Source organism: Rattus norvegicus, chromosome 7 (assembly GCF_021556685.1).
Source record: "Rattus norvegicus strain SHRSP/BbbUtx chromosome 7, alternate assembly SHRSP_T2T, whole genome shotgun sequence".
NCBI classification, from domain to species: Eukaryota; Metazoa; Chordata; class Mammalia; order Rodentia; family Muridae; genus Rattus; species Rattus norvegicus.
The window spans coordinates 122,277,914-122,296,567 of NC_141540.1; the positions used below are offsets into that span (position 1 = coordinate 122,277,914).

The following is an 18,654-nucleotide window of genomic DNA, read 5'->3' on the forward strand; positions in this document are numbered from 1 at the left end:
AGGCAGAGACAGGAGAATTCTGGGGTGCCTGTGGGACACATGATGTACAAGACAGCAAACAAGAAAGAGCTGCTTTAAACAAGTTAGAAGGCGAAGACAAGCACGCAATGGTGTTCTCTGACCTCATTGTGCTGTAATACACACATGCCTGTGCGCAGACACAGACAGATATTTTTAAAAAGGATCCTTTTTAATAGCAAAGTGTTGACCTGCATAGTGTTTTTAAACCAACTGTGAAGTATATTTGATAGGGCTACAGAGGCGGCTCAGAAGTTAAGAATGCTTACTGCTTCTTCAGTAGTGTGGGGTTCAGAGCTAAGCACCCACATCAGAAGGCTCACAACACCTTTAACTCCAACTCACAAGAGCCAACACTCCCTTCTGGACTAGGTGAGCACCTGTAAACACATGTGCACATATGCATAAACTAACATGCATACTGGCACAAATAATAATCTTTAAAACATAGGGTATAACTTACATACAATGAAAAAGTCTTAATGTACAACTGCAAGTAAGTTTTGATCAGTTACACTCTTGTGTGACCATCACTCTTTTAAACAAGTGTGTGTGCACATGTGCAGGATACACAGAGGTCAGAGGACAACTTCTGTGTAGTCAGGTCTCTTCTTGCACTTTTACTCAGGTTCTGGGGATTAAACTTGGGTTTTCTGGTTTGCAGGGCTACATAATGAGACATACATACATACATTCATGCATACATACATAATGTACATGCATAATACACACACATACATGCATACATAATGCACATGCATACACACATATGTACATATGTAGATCAGGAGGAAAATATATGACAATCCAAATTATTACAACAGTGAGGTGTTCATATGAATATAGTTGGGGTTTTGGGTTTGATTTATGCAGTATGAGGGATTTCAGCAAAGGCCTTGAACTAAGCAAGCATTTTACCAGTTAAATAAATACCCAGCCTCTGGTTTTCAGAGATAGATCTTGCTATGTAGCTCAGGCTGGCCCTGAACTTAAGATCTTTTTGACTTTAATTCCCAAGTGCTGGGATGACAGATGACTTGGCAGTGAACTCTTAAGCTTACACTCACAGTTACTCAACCCTACATTCAGGCTCTTGTGAAGATACTGTGTAGACATTTAATGTCCATCATCAGTCAACACTGGTAAAGAAAACCAGCTTACATAACGTGGACGGACTGGCTTCAATTCACTGACAAGCCTAAGAGCAGACTGCCAGACATGCTAGTGCAGCTGCAATGGAGAAGTGTATACCAGCACTTAAGGGCTTCTGAAGGAAGGCAGACGTTCTAGTCCAGCCTGTGCTGCACACCAAGACCCTACCTAAAAAATAAATTTATTCTTTAAAAGGCAGAACTTCGGATTCTTAGAAGAAACTCCGCCTTTGGGCAGCAGCAGCAGCCTTACCTCCTGACAAGAGTTCTGTCAGGTCCTTCTGACAGCCAAGTCTGTAGCAAACTTATAAAGCCTGCCCTCATAATCCCATGACCCAGCCCCTGCCATAGCCTTTCAGGAGATCTCTCCTTCTGGTTCTGTTTCTCCAAGGCTAACAGATTTTGGTACCTGCGAGTCAGATGTTGCTGTAAAAAATACTTTATAAATGTTTAGCGTCTTTGACTTCCATGGAAATGAAGAGGCTGGAAAGATGTTCAGAAGCATGGCAGACAGAGTCCAGACTGCCCTGAGGCTGCTGAAGAAGTGCACGCATGGAAGATGAATTTGCAAGGGTCAAAAGCAGCAAAGCAGATGTGCAGCAGAGAAGGCACACAGTTTTAGAGCATGCAAACATCCAACTGGGTGTGGTAGCGCGAGCCTTTAATCTCAGGGTTCCACGGGCAGAGACTGGCAGATCTCTTGTGGGTTCCAGGTCAGCCAGAGTTCCACGGGGAGACCACAAAAGGTGAAACACTAGAAGACACAAACACCTCCACCAAGAGAAACCAGGACATAAACACCTCTCAGGGGGAAGTCTAAGTATAACGGCTACGTCCAGGAGACTAAGAAGGAAGTGAGGAGAAACAACTGTAGGAAAGGGACATAGAGGTGAGCTGTCAGTAGTGGAACCTTCAAACACAGAGTAGCAAGATTTCTGAGTAATACGCGAAGTCCGCAGCCTAGCTTTGTCTTTTTGCTTACGATAGCATGAGAGGAGAATAAACTGATGGTAGACATGTTAAATGAAGAACAGGACTAGGGCTGGAAAGAAGGCCCTGTGCTTGCTCTTGCTCCGCTGCAGAAGACCACATTTGGTTCCCAGCTATGCTGGTCAGCTCACAACTGCCCAGAATCCCGCTGCAAAGGATACGATGCCGCCTTCTACCCCTCCAGAGTACCTGCACACAGATGGCATACATACAGACACACAAATATAATTAAAAACTTTAAATCTTTAAAAAAAGAGAAAATAGGACTTGATGATATAGAAAGTTCTCAGTTTATCTTGATCACAAAAGATGCTAAAATTAGAGATTTACTATTAAGAAAGCATTTGATAGAGAAAAAGCTAAGGGCGTGGCTGAACAACCTTTTACTAGGGTTAAAGACTGTGACTCATAGATTCCCTCTACCAACCCTAAGCAGAAGCTAAGAATAGAGATGAGATTATCCAGCAAGGCTCTATGGAGGACCCTCTTGACTAATAAGAATTCCTGAGATATACACAGGAGACCCACAAAGTTTCTAAGAATGCTTTATGAACAGAAATACTGCAAGCTTGGGCTTAAAGGACAAAATGAAAGAAAGATCAATCATGTTAGAACTCCATGGGTGGAAGCACTGGTGGCTATCAGAATTCTACAGGGAAGAACCAGACTAACAAAACTACTCAAAACACTAACGGGGGCGGGGGGGTGACGACTTATTTTATTTAAAGAATACCTTTTTTATCCCCCAAGACAGGGTTTCTTTGTGTCTGTAGACCAAACTCTATAGACCAGGCTGGCCTCAAACTCACAGAAATTCACCTGCCTACCTCCCAAGTGCTTAAAGGTGTGCCACACTCCTGCCCAGCTAGTTAAAGAGGACTTATCATATTTATTGTATTTGTAGTATGGGACTGTGCCTATATGTGGGCACACACATACCACCACAGCATACATGTGGAGGTCAGAGGACAACTTTTAGGAGTCCATTCTCTCTTTCTAGCATGTGCGTTCTCAGAGATCAAACTCGGGTCATCAGGCATGGAGACAAGTGTCTTTACCATGACACCCCCATCTCTGTGGTGCAGTGTTTTACAGTCAGGTGCTATTGCTTCGATCACAGTTCATCATCAAAGGAAGTCAGCAGGGCAGGAACTTGAAGGCAGGAGCTGATGCAGAGGCCATGGAGGGTGCTGCTTACTGGCTCATTCCTTGTGATTTGCTCACTTATAGAACCCAGGACCACCAGCCCAGGGATGGCACCACCTACAATGGACGGGGCCCTTCCCCATCAATGACTAAGAAAAAAAAATGCCCTACAGTCTTGCCTAGAGCACAATCTTATAGAGGCATTTTCTCAATCTAGGTTCCCTACTCTCAGATGACCATAGCTTGTATCAAGTTGACATAAAACTAGTCAGCACACCCACAATTTTTCCTTAACATTTGTTTGGTATATATGTGTGCGCATGCATTCATGACACCACATGTGTGTGGACATCAGGACATCTTGAGGGACTGGGTTCTCTTTTACCATGTGAGTTCTGGGAATGAAATCCAAGCCATTAGACTTGTACGTAAGTGCCTTCATTTGCTGAGCCATCTAGTCAGTGCAGCAGGGAGGAAAGTGTAACATGGGTCTGAATACATTATGCTAAGTGAAATAAACCAACCTCAAGAGACAAATATTATATGCCTCCATAAATATGAGGTACTTACAGCAGGAAAACCACAGCAATGGAGGCTAAAGAAATGGATCAGTGAGCAAAAGCACCTGCTATACAAGCAGAAGAACGCGACTTCAGACCCCAACACCCATAGAAAACTCTGGACGTGTGCACGTCTGCAATCCTAGTGCTACTGTGGGTATAGATGAGAGAACTACTCCGCCCTGCGGCAGGCGGCATCACTCCAGTACACTGAGAGATCCTGGGTGGATACAAAGAGATAGAGCAGGGCACAGAATGTCCTCCTCTGACCTCTGCACAGGCATGAGCACTGGGACACACTAGTGTGTACACAACACACATACATCGTAATGAAAGTATAAGACTGATTGCCATGCTGGAGACAGAGGAGAAAGGGGAGTTGCCGTTAGTGGCACAGAGCTGCAATTCTGCAAGATAAGAGGGCTCAGGGATGGAGGGTGATGATGGACAGCTGCATAAGGACACCATAAGGACACGAATGTGCCCAACGTCACTAACAATACGCTAGAAAATAATGACGGTGGTAAACGTCAACTATATTTTAAAATGCCTGAGGCCCTTTCATACTCCCCCCCCCCACTTCCATCCTCCTGATGGAAACATTCATAACTGCTGTACTGTGCCTACTACACTTGTCCCCGGAGAACAGACATCTTCCCCCTTTTGATGATATCATGTTTTATTTTGGGGTCCTGCAATATGACTCAAGTAAAAGCACCTGCTACAGAACCTGACAATCTGAGTTCAATTCTTGGGAGCCACGTGGTGAAAGGAGAGCGGCATGTACTGCAAACTGCCTCTGAGCTCTACACATGGACGCACGCAGGCTAAATAAGTAAGTTTTAACAATTTTAAAGAACTAGCATCTTGGAGCTGCTGATGAACAAATGAGATTGCAGAGACATCAGCTCAGACTGAAGCTGTATTGGGTTGAAATTTTCAGAGCCAGTGGAATGAGCTAATGTATTTTACAGTGGGACAGAAAGGAACTTCTAGAGGCCACAGAACAAACTACAAGAGGTAAAAATGACCTCTAAATATGCCCCATCCGAATTCCTATAACCAGTGACTGGAACTTTATAGCAAGGGGGTGGGGGAAAAGAAAAAAGGAGGTGAATGTTTATAATTGAATTAAGGAGTTTGCAATGGGGGAGATCAGCCTGGATTGTCAGGTAGGCCCATGAGTCTAAACAGAGTCACAAGTCCTGTAAAAGAGGAGGAAGAAAGAACTCTGACAAAAGCAGAGATAAAAGTAGTAAATACTTCAAGGCTAATATATACTGGACACTTCTACAAGCCAAGGAATGCCAGTGGCCACCAGAAGTCCCTCACCTAAAGCTTCTGAAAGAACACAGCTCTTGTGACACTTTGATTTTGACGGGAGAATCTGACGTCCCACATCCGACCTCCTGAACTGTAGAAGAACAGTGAATGCAGAGATCTGTCACACACTGCAGCACAGTGACTTAACAGAGCCTGCTTGCACCAGGGAATGGTGGGGGAGGAAAGAAGTGATGTGGTTATGGACGTGTGTGTGTGTGTGTGTGTGTGTGTGTGTGTGTGTGTGCACTGAAGACAGAATTAACACTGCTGAGGACTGGCTTCTGTGAAGCAGGAGACACTGAGGAGAGGACAAGGCTCTCACCTCAAGTTAGCCACCTCACGAAACTAGGGAGAACCTGCTGACTCCATGACACCCATGTCAGTGCAACCACAGTGAAAACTGTTTGGCTGACTGAGGCTGGACACAGAGAAAGGATTCTGATTGCTGACTTTGATCACCATTCTGCCCTTTCTGGGTTTCTTACTAGCTGTATACTGTCCTTACCATGTCTAGCTCCAATCTTCTATACGTGAAAATTCAGTAAGAACAGACAGATCTGCAGGAAGACGTGTTGAAGGGCAGGTATTTAGAACTCTGCCCTTTAAGCTGAGGGACAGGATCAGAAAACGGAGTTCCAGTCATCTGTTGACTGTTTACTGAGCACCTACTACAGGGCACGCCAGCCACTATGCTGATGCTGGGCACGCAGCAGCAGGAAAGAGATGGCTTTGGTCCCTAGCATCACAAAAGCTTACAGAAAAAGACAGACGTAAGGAACTGTGTGAAGGGTTGAAGATGGTGGCGATGTTAGTAAAGCACTTGCCTCCCAGCCGTGAGTGTGGGACTGTGAAAGGCAGCCTGGTTCCAAAGGCAGCCTGGTTCCTGGTTGAGCTAAGGCTTGAAACCCCGGTGACCCTGAAAGGAAGGTAGGAGCTTCACCTGTTCCCAGGCACCAGGCCCCTGTCACTAGCCACAGCCCCCAATAGATTTGTGGTCATCAGTCATATAAGGGCAACATCCCAAGCCCCTCCACAGGTAGAGGACATGACCATAGGTCACATAGGCTCAAGACAGAGCTCCATTATAATGAGGTACCTGAAGGCCTGAAGGCTTAGCCAATAACTTTCCTTCCCAGACACTCCTCCCTGCAAAAGGTATTTAATCTGAGGCCCACCCTGAGAAGTGGGGTACAGTTCTACTCATCCACTCTCCACCATGACAATAAACACCTTAAAACCACTGACTGTCTCTTTTCATCAGGATCTGCTGTAGGGGAGCCAGAGAGGGCCTTCACCTACAGAGCCACAGTCTAATCTCCTGTAGAAGGCCTCTCTGTGCTCCCAGTCACAGCCACCACCAAGTCCAAGCCCAGCCGTCATCAAGTCAAGAACTCTATCCCTGCTATGGGATCAGCCAGAGGTCCCCTCCCCTCTCAGCATTCCCTCCACTTCCGGCTCCAGGCCAGATCCAGCCCATGGGCCCCCACTCTGTTCTCAGCTCTTCCACAACATTCAGCATTGCCTGGGTGTCTAAGAGTCTGAGAGCCTGAGAACCAGACAGGCCCATCCTTGCGACCCCCTGGACTAGCTCTGGCTGTCCTGTGCCCCTGGAGAAGTGTCCCAGGGCTTCCCTACAGCCGACACCCTACTGGAGGCAGCATGGGGTAAGTGCAGTCACTTCTCTCATCCTGCCTCCCCGAGCAGCCCAACCCTGTGGTGGAGCAAACGGATGCCAGACCCAACAACCCTACAGTGTGAGGACCTGAATTCACGCTTTAAAACCCATGTTTTATTAAAACAAAACAAAACAAAACTGGGCACAGTGACATATGCCTATAAGCCTAGCAGTGTGGAGATGATGGACTGCAGAGAGAGGCAAACTCCTGAAAGCTCACCAGCCAGCTAGTGGAGCCTTACGTGGCAAAGTTCCAGACCAAAAAGACCCTGTGGAAAACAAGAGGAAGGCACCCATGGGCCACCTGTGGGCCACTCCTGGTTGTCAACTTGACTACATCTGGAATTAACTCAAACCTAAGTGGCTGGGCACGCCTGTGGAAGATTTTTCTTAAATCACTTCAAGTAGGAAAGCCCACCTTTAACCCAGATCTTTTGAGGTGGAAGATCCACCTTTAATCTGGGCACACCTTCTGCTGGCAGCCTGTATAAAGGACATGAAGGAGGAGGCCTGGCCCTCTGCCTGCTTGCTCTGGCTCTTGGGGCCAGTGTGTTCCTTCACTGGCATCAGACCCTCCGTCTTCAGAATACCAGCATACACTGAAGGCCTCTGAGACAGCTAGTCTTGTGCACTGAAAAACTAGTAGATTCCTGGACCTTCCACTGGTAAGAAGTCATCTTTGGACTAAGTGGACCACAACCTGTAAGCCACTCTAATAGATCCCCTTCGTGTGTGTGTGTGTGTGTGTGTGTGTGTGTGTGTGTGTGTGTACATACATATGTATAGATGTATATAAACATATACACACATATGCATATGTTCATGTGTATACATATAATGCACATATATGTACATGTATGTTTATGTACACATTATATGTGTGTATTACACACACACACACAAAGATTCATTTTTTAAGTTCTGTTCCTCTAGAGAACTCTGACTAATCCAGTACCTGAGGAATGAGACCATTATTCTTTGACCTTCATATAAATATGCATATATACAACATACAAACAAACATGCACACACATGTGAAATAAATTTTTTAAAAAGTGACTGGCGGGGCTGGAGAGATGGCTCAGGTTAAGAGCACTGACTGCTCTTCCAGACATCCTGAGTTCAATTCCCAGCAATGACATGATAGCTCACAACCATCTGTAATGAGATCTGATGCCCTCTCCTGGTGTGTCTGAAGTACTCACACACATAAAATACATATTTTTTTTTAAAGTGACAGTGGTTAGTGCTACTAAAAAAACTCTAGTAGGGGCTAAGAAAAATAAACACTACTTAGTTCTCACACCTGTCCTCTGAGGGAGGAAATGGAGACTCTAAACATTTAGTTCCCTTGCCCAGATCTCAGAGCTGGTAAACAGCAGGGTCAGGACAGAAAACAGGTGCGTGTAATCCCGTGCTGATCGCTGGGGCACCTGCTATGCAGAAAGGGCAGGAGAGCAATGAGAATGCTAGCTTTTGAGAGTTTCTGCTCTAGGAAGAGCTTTCTAAGTTTTCTACACTCACTCAATGAAGGTGAGTGTTGGAGAGCATTCAAAAAGCACTTACCACTCTCCAAATAGAACAAAAGTTACACTATAATTAACTCAGTGCACCCAACAGGTTACTAGACATGTTGGAAAGAGATCGCCATGGACGGCTTGCCCAAATTGTCAGTTATGTCGGTTTTGAGCATGTTGGTTTACCTTCAGAATCAGCTTTTAGATAAATGTTTGAAGAAGAAAGCATCCTAACTGTGCCCCAGCATTTCTGATTTAGAATAATTGCCTGATTCAATGTACAGAGATCAAGAGAGACAAAATGAACCATACCATCCTATGAACCTCTACTAAATTTATTTCATTTCAAAATTAATAACATGTTTTCATTTGCTGTACTTCATTCCAGGCCATCCTTTCTCACTTTAAAAAAAAAAAAAAAAGTCTGAGCAGAAAGCAGCAGCAGCAGCAGCAGCAGTGAACCAGGTCACTGCATTTACAAAACACAGCAGCACTGCCTCTGATGAATGCAACTGCCTTCAGAGATGCTTCTGCAGAGGTCTAAAGGGTGAAACCTTACCTGGGACTCACACCCAGAGGCCAGGCTGGGCTAGCAAGTTCAAGGTCAGCTTAGGCTACAAAGCAAAACCTTGTCCCAATCAATCAATCAAGATAAAAATACAATATAGCTGGTGTGGTGACAGACTACCTTAATCCCAGCATTCAGGAGGCAAAGGAAGGCTGATCCAAAACAGTAATCATCACTTACACCAAGGGTTTAAAAAGAAATAACTTTTGATTGATTGTTGTTTGGGGTCATTTGCTTGTTTTTGTTTTTGTGGGGTTTCTCTGTGTAGCTCTGGCTAATCCGAGAACTCAGTCTGTAGACCATGCTGGCCTCAACTCAGAGAACTCAGGGATCCACTTGCCTCTACCTCCCGAGTGCTGGGATTAACACATTTTTGACGTCTAAATTCCTGCTCACCTCAGCTTTTTCCTTCTGAATCTCAAGCTGCCCAAGTTGGCCTCTCTTCCCCAGTACTAAAATTATAAATATGTGACACCAGACCTGATCTATGTGATACTGGGGATTGACCCCAAGAATTTGTGCATGCCAGGAAATGGCAAAAACAAACAAACAAACAAAAAAAACCACCTCTACCAACTGAACTATACCCCTAACTCCTTCCACTCTATAAAGGCAAGACAGCATACATGTGGCAAACTCAAAAATATCCATTCTATCACTACATATAAAATCAAGAGCCAGGTACGGTAGTTCATGTCTGGATTCCCAGCACTTGAGAGGCTGAGAGAAGAGGTCTGCTGGGTGTTCTAAACTAGCCTAGGCTACCCAGTACAAGCTTCAGGCCAGCTTGGCCTATTGTGATAGACCCTATTTCAAAAAACTTTAAAAGTTAAGATTTACCCTTCAGGCATGGCTTAGTGGTAGAATATCTGGCTAGCATGTACCTCGGGTTCAATCCACAATACTGCAATGGGAAAACTGAAGTGTCAGACAGACATACATCATCAACACCAAAGGCACATGGTACATCCTAAAGTGTGAAGGCAGGAAAACTTCCCAAGTCCCTGTGAATTCTTGTGGTAGTGAAAATATGTACAAACTAACCATGACAGAGGGACCCGGGCATCACTTACACAATGTACAATTAAAAAGACACTGAAACACTAACAAAAAAATTCTAAAAATGTGAACATTATAGTACGCCCATATTTGGTTAAGTATTTATTGAGCAGTTGAAGATGGGAAGCCCTCACTGCAGGAATGATAACTAAACACATAGAAGGAATGCGGCCAGGAGAGCCTTGAAAGTTACATCACCTTGACTATTGTCACAAAGAACCCTCACTGTGACACTTCTCACTAAGCAGGCAAAGACTGCATAGGGACTCAGAGACGAGGCTGGCAGCCAGTACAGCTCATTAACTCAGGCACTAAGACTGTGACCTTCCCGAGCTTGCTCCTCTCTCAGCACTTATGTCACAGAACTGCTGGTCAGAGCTGACGAGCACTGATGACCATCACACAATCCCCTAGCGAGGAAGAATCATTCTAGTGCTGCCTTCAAGCCTTTTGTAATCATTTATTTTTATTTTATGGCATCGGTGTTTTGCTTGTATGTATGTCAGTGTGAGGGTGTCAGATCTTAAGAGTTAGTTATAAGCTGCCATGTAGGTGCTGGGAATTGAACCTGGGTCCTCTGGAAGAGCAGTCAGTGCTCTTAACTGCTACGCCATGTCACCAGCCCCCCCCAGCCCTTAAACTTTTGATGTAACTTAATTGGCTACTGGTCTTGGGAGAGTCAGACATTTTTTATATTACACCCATTATGATTCAAGTTTTTAATATTTGAGCAAAATGTCAAAGACCTGTAAAACAACACATCTATATTCAAGTTCAATTTAAAGACCGAAGAACACTCTAGGTTTCAAAATGAACTATGTAATGCAGTAACCCCAGCACTTGGAAAGCACGGGTAGGAGGGTAAAGAGTTCAAGGCTAAACTCAGCCATATTTTAACCTCAAGGTCAATCTGGAGTTTAAAAAAAAAAAAAATCCATGTTTCGCTCCATCAGGTCTAATTTGCAAGAGATTCCTAATTGTGTAATAGTGAGGGTCCAGCATGGTGGGGCACTCCTTTAATCCCAGAACTTGAGAGGCAGAGGCATGGTCTACAGAGGCAGTTCCAGGGCTACACAGACAGACCCTGTCTTGACACCCCCTACCCCCAAGAAAAGATTGAGGGGCAACAAACCAAACACAAAAACAAGATATTTGAAAAGAAAGGGGACTTTTCAGAGCACTCCTTCCAAGGACTGCTCAGTGCTCTCGTCACTGGGTCCACGTAGCTTAACCATGGTGGGGAGTGGCCCAGATTCAGTCATTGGACCCTCAAATCACTTCAACTGCGAAACTACACTATGAGAAAGTTGAACTTCAACAACTACAGAATTGAGACCACTTCAGGAGTTCCCTCCTGGCACCGTGGCAGGGCACCCAATTTCTGCCTTAACATCTGCAGACAACGAGTCTAATATAGTCCCTCTTCTGAGAGGACAGAGTTAAGCTGTGGTGGCTCAGGCCTATAATCTTAGCATTTGGAAGGTAGAAGCAGGAGGATCAGCAAACAGGATACTGGAGAAATGGCAGCAGGCCTATGTTTGAAGTACACAGATCGTGTCACATAAAAATATCTGTCCAGGTATCCTTGTCACACACAAAAATTAAATAAAAATCTGACCCACATTTTCCAGTTAGACAAAATCACATCTTTGTGGTTTGAAAGACCCAGAACGTTTAATCCATTTCTATTTCCACGAGTTAGTTTCAGCCTGAGGCAACCTATGGAAAAGGACTAATGTCTGTGAGGGGTTTGCTCCTTCATGGGGGAAGAAGGAAGGAGTGTCACACTATCTGTTCCTTCAATTCCTAAACTAGAGACACTCCTTACTGGCAGCATCTTTGCTCTAACTTTCGGTGCCTTTGAATTCCCCTCAGATCAGCCTCTCCTGAAGCGTCAGCCACACTTGTTCTCATCCTGTGCACTTCCGCCTCTCATTTCTTTTCCAGTACTTTTCTAGGTACTGCATCTGGCTGAGCCCATTCTGCAGAAGGCTGACTCAGCCATTCAAAGGACAGTCTGAGGGAAATACACACCTTTAGCAAGCAACTGTGCTCTTGCTTTTACTGTGCAGCTAAACTCGATAAAGTGCTAGGGGGTGGGTGTGGTGGTGTATACCTCTAATCCCAACACCCAGGAGCTAGAAGCAATAGGCTCTTGAAAGTTCAAAGTCAGCCTGACTACACACCGAGTTCCAGGACAAGAGCCTGTTTCAAATAAAGTAAACAAACCCGCCCTGCACTCTACTTTGCAAAGTTAGAATTATCTATCCTATGGGAGGCACCGAGATGGGTGAGGGGTAAAGGCATCTACCACCAAGTCTTGACAACCTAGGTTCAATCCCCAGGACCCACAGGTGGAAGGGAAAAAAAATAAACAAACTCATGCAAGTTGTCCCTGGCCACAGAGACAGACAGACAAGGTGAACTAGAAAAACAAACCAAAGTACCAATAGTTGACATTTAAATGCCTCCTTCTGAATAAAAAATTGACAGTCATTCATTCATCTTTCGGACTCCAGCCTCATGCACTCAGGTCAACATATATGCCACTGCCAAGAACATAAATCATGACAATGGGATGGAAAGTAATTCTGAGAGGCTCATACTTGTTTAACCCCATTTTAACAATATAAAGTCTATACCATCTTCATCCCCATTTTACAGCTCGTGAGTCACCAAAAAAAAAAAAAAGACAGAAGCAAGACCATCAGCCACAGAACTACAAGTGGGGCCACTGCTTCAGCCCAGCCAGCCTGACTCCAGTATTTACATTAACTATTAATACTCGTCAGCTGCTTGTCCACCATTCTGATAAAGTTATTTTCTCCAGTATCAGACAAGCAACTCCACCTCACTCTACAGAGAAGACAAAATATTTGCCCTTCATGTTAATGGTGACAGGCTGTTTAAAATGTCCCATGTACACTGAGGGTGTGGCTCGGTGGGACAATACCTACTCATTTAGCAGGCATGAAGCCCTGGGTCCTAATTTCAGCATCTCAGAATCCTTACCTCTTGGCATCCATTTATATTATCCCCTCCCAGAATGTGTACAAAAGAGGATACTGGAGAAGTTATAGTATGTGCCTTCTAAACCTAACGCACAAACCCAGGAGAGCACTCAGTAAACTGTGGGAAAGGCCCTGTGAGGAGGAACTGAGTCAACCCCCTAGAAAGCCTGCGTGCACCAAATGGTCAGCTACATTGGCAGTCACAGTGGAGGATGATCCACCAGCCTGAGTTAAGCTTTCAGATAACCACACCACCACTTAACACGTTGCAGTCTCTTTCAAGACCCTGACCACTCAGCCAAGCTGCCCTCAAATACCTGACTCACAGGAAAGAGAAGCAGGCAGATCTCATGAGTTCAAGGCTAGCCTGGCCTACAGAATGAGTTCCAGGATAGCCAGGGCTACCCTGTCTTGAAACACCCCTCAGCTCCCCCAAAAATAATAGTGATGAGTTCATTGATTTTCTTGTTTAGGGGTTTGGTGGGTTGTTTTGTGTGGTTCTCTTTTACTATGTATGCATGTGTGAATGTAGTGTGTTCGTGAAGTTTGTCCACCCCCAACACCCCCTTCCCACTCCAGACTGGAAGCCCCAGTGGTCCTCTGTCTGCCTCTGCCTCGTTCTGGGGTCACTGGCATTGGTGAGACCATGCCCAGTTTGTTTCATTGGTGCTGAAATCCAAACCTGGGTCTCCTCTTGTTTCTACCTTTCCAGCTTTGTTTTGTTTTCTTGAGAAAAGCTGCCCTGGAACTCCCATCTTTCTGGCTTGGGTTTCTGAACTATGGAACGATAGGGGTAAGTCACCATGCCCGCTAAGTTTCCTTGGTTTCCAGACTGGAATAAGACCTCTTGCATCGAAACTGACCACCTTCCTTCCTCTGTGTGTCCATCTTTAGTCAGGCCATATGCTCACCCCATCTCTGCAATCAACAATGTACTCCTTTTCTTTTTCAAAGGCCTTCTAATTAAAATCCAACAGAAAGCAGGGCACAGTGGCACACGGCTGTAATCCCAGCATTCTGGAATGACATTGGCAAGTGAATTTCTGAGTTTGAGGCCAGCCTGGTCAATGTAGTGAGTTCCATGACAGCGAGAGCTACACAGTGAGAGCTACACCATGACACTTTGTCAAAAAAAAAAAAAAAAAAAAAAAAAAAAAAAACCTCAACTTTAGTATTTTCTCAGGCAGGAGACAGATGTTCTATACAGAGTAAATATTTAATTCATGTTTATAAATTTTATATTCATCGGGTTTTGCAGAGCATCTACTATGTCCCAAGAAGAGCCTTTGAGGCTAGGAACGAAAGAAAGCAAGCTGAGCACGCGGTACTGTACTGTGGCCCCAGTCAGTCAGGAATCCAGTGCAGAAAGACGGCAAGACCCATCCTGAGCAATACATCAAGAGCCTTCCTCAAGACGGGAGTGGAAGGGAGAGAAGGTGAAGCTGGATATGGCGGCTCATACGTAGCTGCAGCACTTAGGGTCTGGAGCAGGGGGAGAGTGCCCTGAGTGCTAGGGTCCACACCACAGTAGGTTCCAAGTCAGTCTAGGTTACAAGAAGGACATCTGTCTCAAAAACTGAAGGGTTGGTAGAGTGTTCTAGCAAGCATGAGGCCATATGTTCAAACACCAGCCCCGAGAGGGGGCGAAAGAGTCTTTTATGTAGTGGGCATTAAAGAATGCTATAAACAGTGGTTCTTAACCTTCCTAATAGTTCGGCCCTTTAATTCTTCATGTTGTGGTGACTCCCAACCATAGAATGATTTTTGTTGCTACTTCATTACTGTGATTTTGCTACTGTTATGAATTGTAATTAAATATTTTTGGAGGAGGTTTGCTAAAGGTTGAGAACCACTGTTACAGACTATTAGGTTTCCTTCCTTTTGTCTGGCCCAAGTGCTCATAAATGCCTTTGGAAAATGTCAGGAAGCCAAGCTCAGTTTCTTCTATCTGGGGTGGTCTTTATCTTTTTTTTTTTTAAATATTTTATTTATTTATTATATATATGAGTACACTGTAGCTGTCTTCAGACACACCAGAAGAGGGCATTACAGATGGTTGTGAGCCACCATGTGGTTGCTGGGATTTGAACTCAGGACCTCGGGAAGAGCAGTCGGTGCCCTTAACCACTGAGCCATCTCTCCAGCCCGGTGGTCTTTATCTTGTTCAGAGGAATTAAGATGCATCTCAAATATCACCTTCTCTTTAAACTTTCCCATCAATTCATTAATAAAAAGAAAAAGCTGTCTTGACATTCTCCTACAATTCTGGGTTTGCACCTAGACTTTATTTCATCTTCTTATAACCACCTGTCACACTTTCTGCCCCTCCAGACCAATGACCATATCTGACTTACCTTGATCTCAGCTCAGAAAAACACCTGGCACATTACATGCCTGGAACAAAAAGTCTGCTGAATGAGTAAATGAAGTTATTACTTCAGAAGAATCCATAATTACTACTGGGTGACCCAAACTTTATGGTTTTGCCCTTTATGGGCTAAGATTCTGTTTTATACTTTTCTGAGTCTCTCCCTCGCAGCATTTGGCAGAGTATTAAGGACATGGAAAATCTGCAATAAACACTTTTAGATGATGGGAGACACATTACACTTCTCTCCTCTCTCTCTCTCTCTCTCTCTCTCTCTCTCTCTCTCTCGATTTAATATTAAAAAAACAAAAAACAAAAAACAAAAAAAAAACAAAAAAACCTTAGGGCCCTAGTGACTCTAGAAACCCTTGTTAAACAGGACACTTCTCAAAACTACTGACAAAGAATTGAAGGAAATGCTAGCCCTGGACAACAGACATTTTTCTTTGGGTATCTCTGAAAAAAAGCAGTAACAGTCTGCTTCTTTCTAAGGTGTAGGCCTTTAATCCCAGCACTCCGAAAGCAGAGGCAGGCAGAAGTCTGTGGATTCAAGGCTAGCCTGGTCTACTTAGTAAGTTCTGGGTCAGTCACAGCTGCACAGTAAGACCCCACTTTAAGAAAAAGAACAGTTAACTATCAAAAGCCTTTTGATTTGCTATGAAAGAGACAAACACCAGTATATGAAGCTCGGTTTAACTTTCAGCCAAGGGTTCCCCTCCCTACCGTGATGGGGCTGTGGGCCAGTTGGCTGTACCATTTCACGCCTGGAAGGCGGTTCATTTTCAACAATAAAACTTCATAAGTGAACCTTTTTTTGTTGAACGGGGCTTCTACAGTAAGCCCTTAAGTTTCACTTCTTGAACAAAAAGATGGGGCTGCAGGCTTTAGCTTCAGACTTCAAAAACTTAAAATTTGGGGGCATTCCGGACACTTTTTGGATTTTAAAACTATGCACATCCATGAAGCACTGGTGTAATCTCATCATATTTAAGTTATGAGGTTCATGGTTAGTCTTCACACACTTTATGCCAAGTATGCTGGCAAACAGTAAACTGACCACCAATATGCCCTTAGGTTATGCCATTTAACAAAGAGAAATCCTGACAAAGACAAGTTCCGCTGTACTTACACACCTATCCAGCAGTTCTCAACATCAGAATACTCGTCTCTTCTTGGAACCCTTCCTTGTATGTGCTGAACACCGTGTCAAGCATTTTATGCGAATTCTTTCATTTACTACCTACATTCCAATGTAATAGGTATTGCTAGTTCCATTTTCTAGATAAGCAATCTAAACATAGGTTTGATAATCTAACAAGAAAAGCTCCAGAACTAACCACTCTATAGTATTATTAGTATTTTCTTATGGAACAAGGAGGGCGGAAGTCATCAAAGGTACAGAGAGTCAAAACAGTCACAGTCTCACACACACACACACACACACACACACACACACGAGACGGACACTTCTTTGGCGGTCAAGTTTCATATCTGCGGAGCCCTGCTGACCTAAAGACACCCATGCTGCTCTACGGTCGTCAGGTCCAGGTGACCATCCTTGCCGTGAGAAGCCTGAGGATTGCACCTGGATCCTCCAGGTTTGCACAAGGGCCGGGAGAAAGCGCCCGACCGGTCCCAAACAGATTGCACACACTCGGGGAGCACCCAGGGCGGGAACCTAGCTGCTCCCTAGCAAGCACAGCCACGCAAGGCGGTGCACAGGTGCACCGTCGCACCCGACTGCCTGGCCGAGTGACCAGGGCTTTGCGACCCCAGCCCCTAGGGAAAGGGCGGGACTGGAGTGGAGGACTGCAGGAGGCAGTCCCGGGCTCCGAGCCCGCAGCGCCCGGCCAGTCCAGGGCGCACACGGAAGGGTCGCAGGGAGAAAGGATGCTCGAGCGGGGCGGGGCCGGTGGGGGATGGGGACCCTGCCCGAACTCTCACTCACCGCCTCGTTCGCCTCCTGGCCCGGGCTCCGCGGCTCGCCCCACTCCGGTGCCAGCCGCTCACGTATCCTCCCGAGCCTCAAGGACCAGTCAGGCTGCACCAAGATGGGGAGAGGTCCGCACGAGCCGAGGGAGCGTGGCTAGCGAGAACGAGGGGGTGGGGAGGGTGGGACGGTCGTTCTCGCCTCCGGGGACACCGCAGACACGACCGCTGCCGGCTCCACTCAGCCACGGAAGCTACGGGCCCTCCCACCACACTGGGTCCCGCCTCCGCCCCACCCCCACCTGGGAGGGACAGCCGTGTCGACCAATCAGAAACCTAGCGCGGTCAGGGCTGGCCCGACTTAGGGGGCGTTCGACGGAGGAAGAGGAACGAGGAAGGCTAGTACGGCCGCGCGACTTCCTGTGACTGACAGCATAGCGCAACCAATCGGTAACTGAAAGATGACTTCATCGCTGAGGAAAGTCTGGAACTGGCGGAGCTGCTGCCAGGAGGTGGGAGGTCGGCGATGAGCAGGGGGCGGAGTCTGGGTCTTAAAGTGACCGTAACCCAGCAGATCACCCAGTCAAAGGAAGGGTGACCGCGGAGCTACCCAGGGTTCGGTGCCCAGCCTGGAGGTTTACTGCAAAAATCCTGCAGCCTTCATCTCGGCCCTTCCGCCTGTTTTTGCTCCGCGGAGACTCCCTCGTCGATTATTTCACATTCACATTTCCCGAAAGGAGACAAATTCCGCTCTGGCCTGGAGCCCTGAATTCTATCATGTCCCTGCCCTTTCGTGGACAAGCGCTTTCTTTCTCTGAGTCAGTTCTCCTCTGATAAAAGGACCGACACCTACCTTCCTAGAATGTTGAGATTATATATCAACAGCGAACGTACTTGCAACTGGAGGAAAAGGGCTGAATGAACCCAGAAGATTTTATATGGGGCCCCACTGCACTAAACGAATCTGGGCGGCTCTTCCAACTTTAAAATTCTGAACTGCTGGTGTGTAGCCAAAAAGTGTGTGTGTGTGTGTGTGTGTGTGTGTGTGTGTGTGTGTGTGTGTGTGTGTGTGTGAGAGAGAGAGAGAGAGAGAGAGAGAGAGAGAGAGAGAGAGAGAGAGAGAGAGAGACCATAACTCAAACATTTGAAGAGACTGCCTACTAAAGAGGTGAGACAGTTAAGCAAGGCCCACCCCGTTCTGGAACACCACCCCTTACCCCAACAAAAGGAGAGAGCGCTGAAAAGGAGAAATAATTCGGACTTGGTGCCGTGGCATTTGCGAAACACTTTCCCTGGTGAGATATAAACAAGGGTCTAGCTCCTCCTTTTAGGGAGGATA

At 45.7% G+C, this 18,654-nt stretch overlaps 1 protein-coding gene across 1 annotated transcript in view; it reads right to left on the reverse strand.

Moving 5' to 3' along the window:
* Mrtfa (myocardin related transcription factor A) overlaps positions 1–17,558 on the reverse strand; it is a 170,244-nt gene extending 152,686 nt beyond the window's left edge. Inside the window, 1 exon segment of the mRNA NM_001401049.1 lies at positions 17,335–17,558. The gene's annotated coding sequence lies outside the window, so the exon portion shown is untranslated.
* Between the last annotated feature and the right edge of the window lie 1,096 nt (positions 17,559–18,654).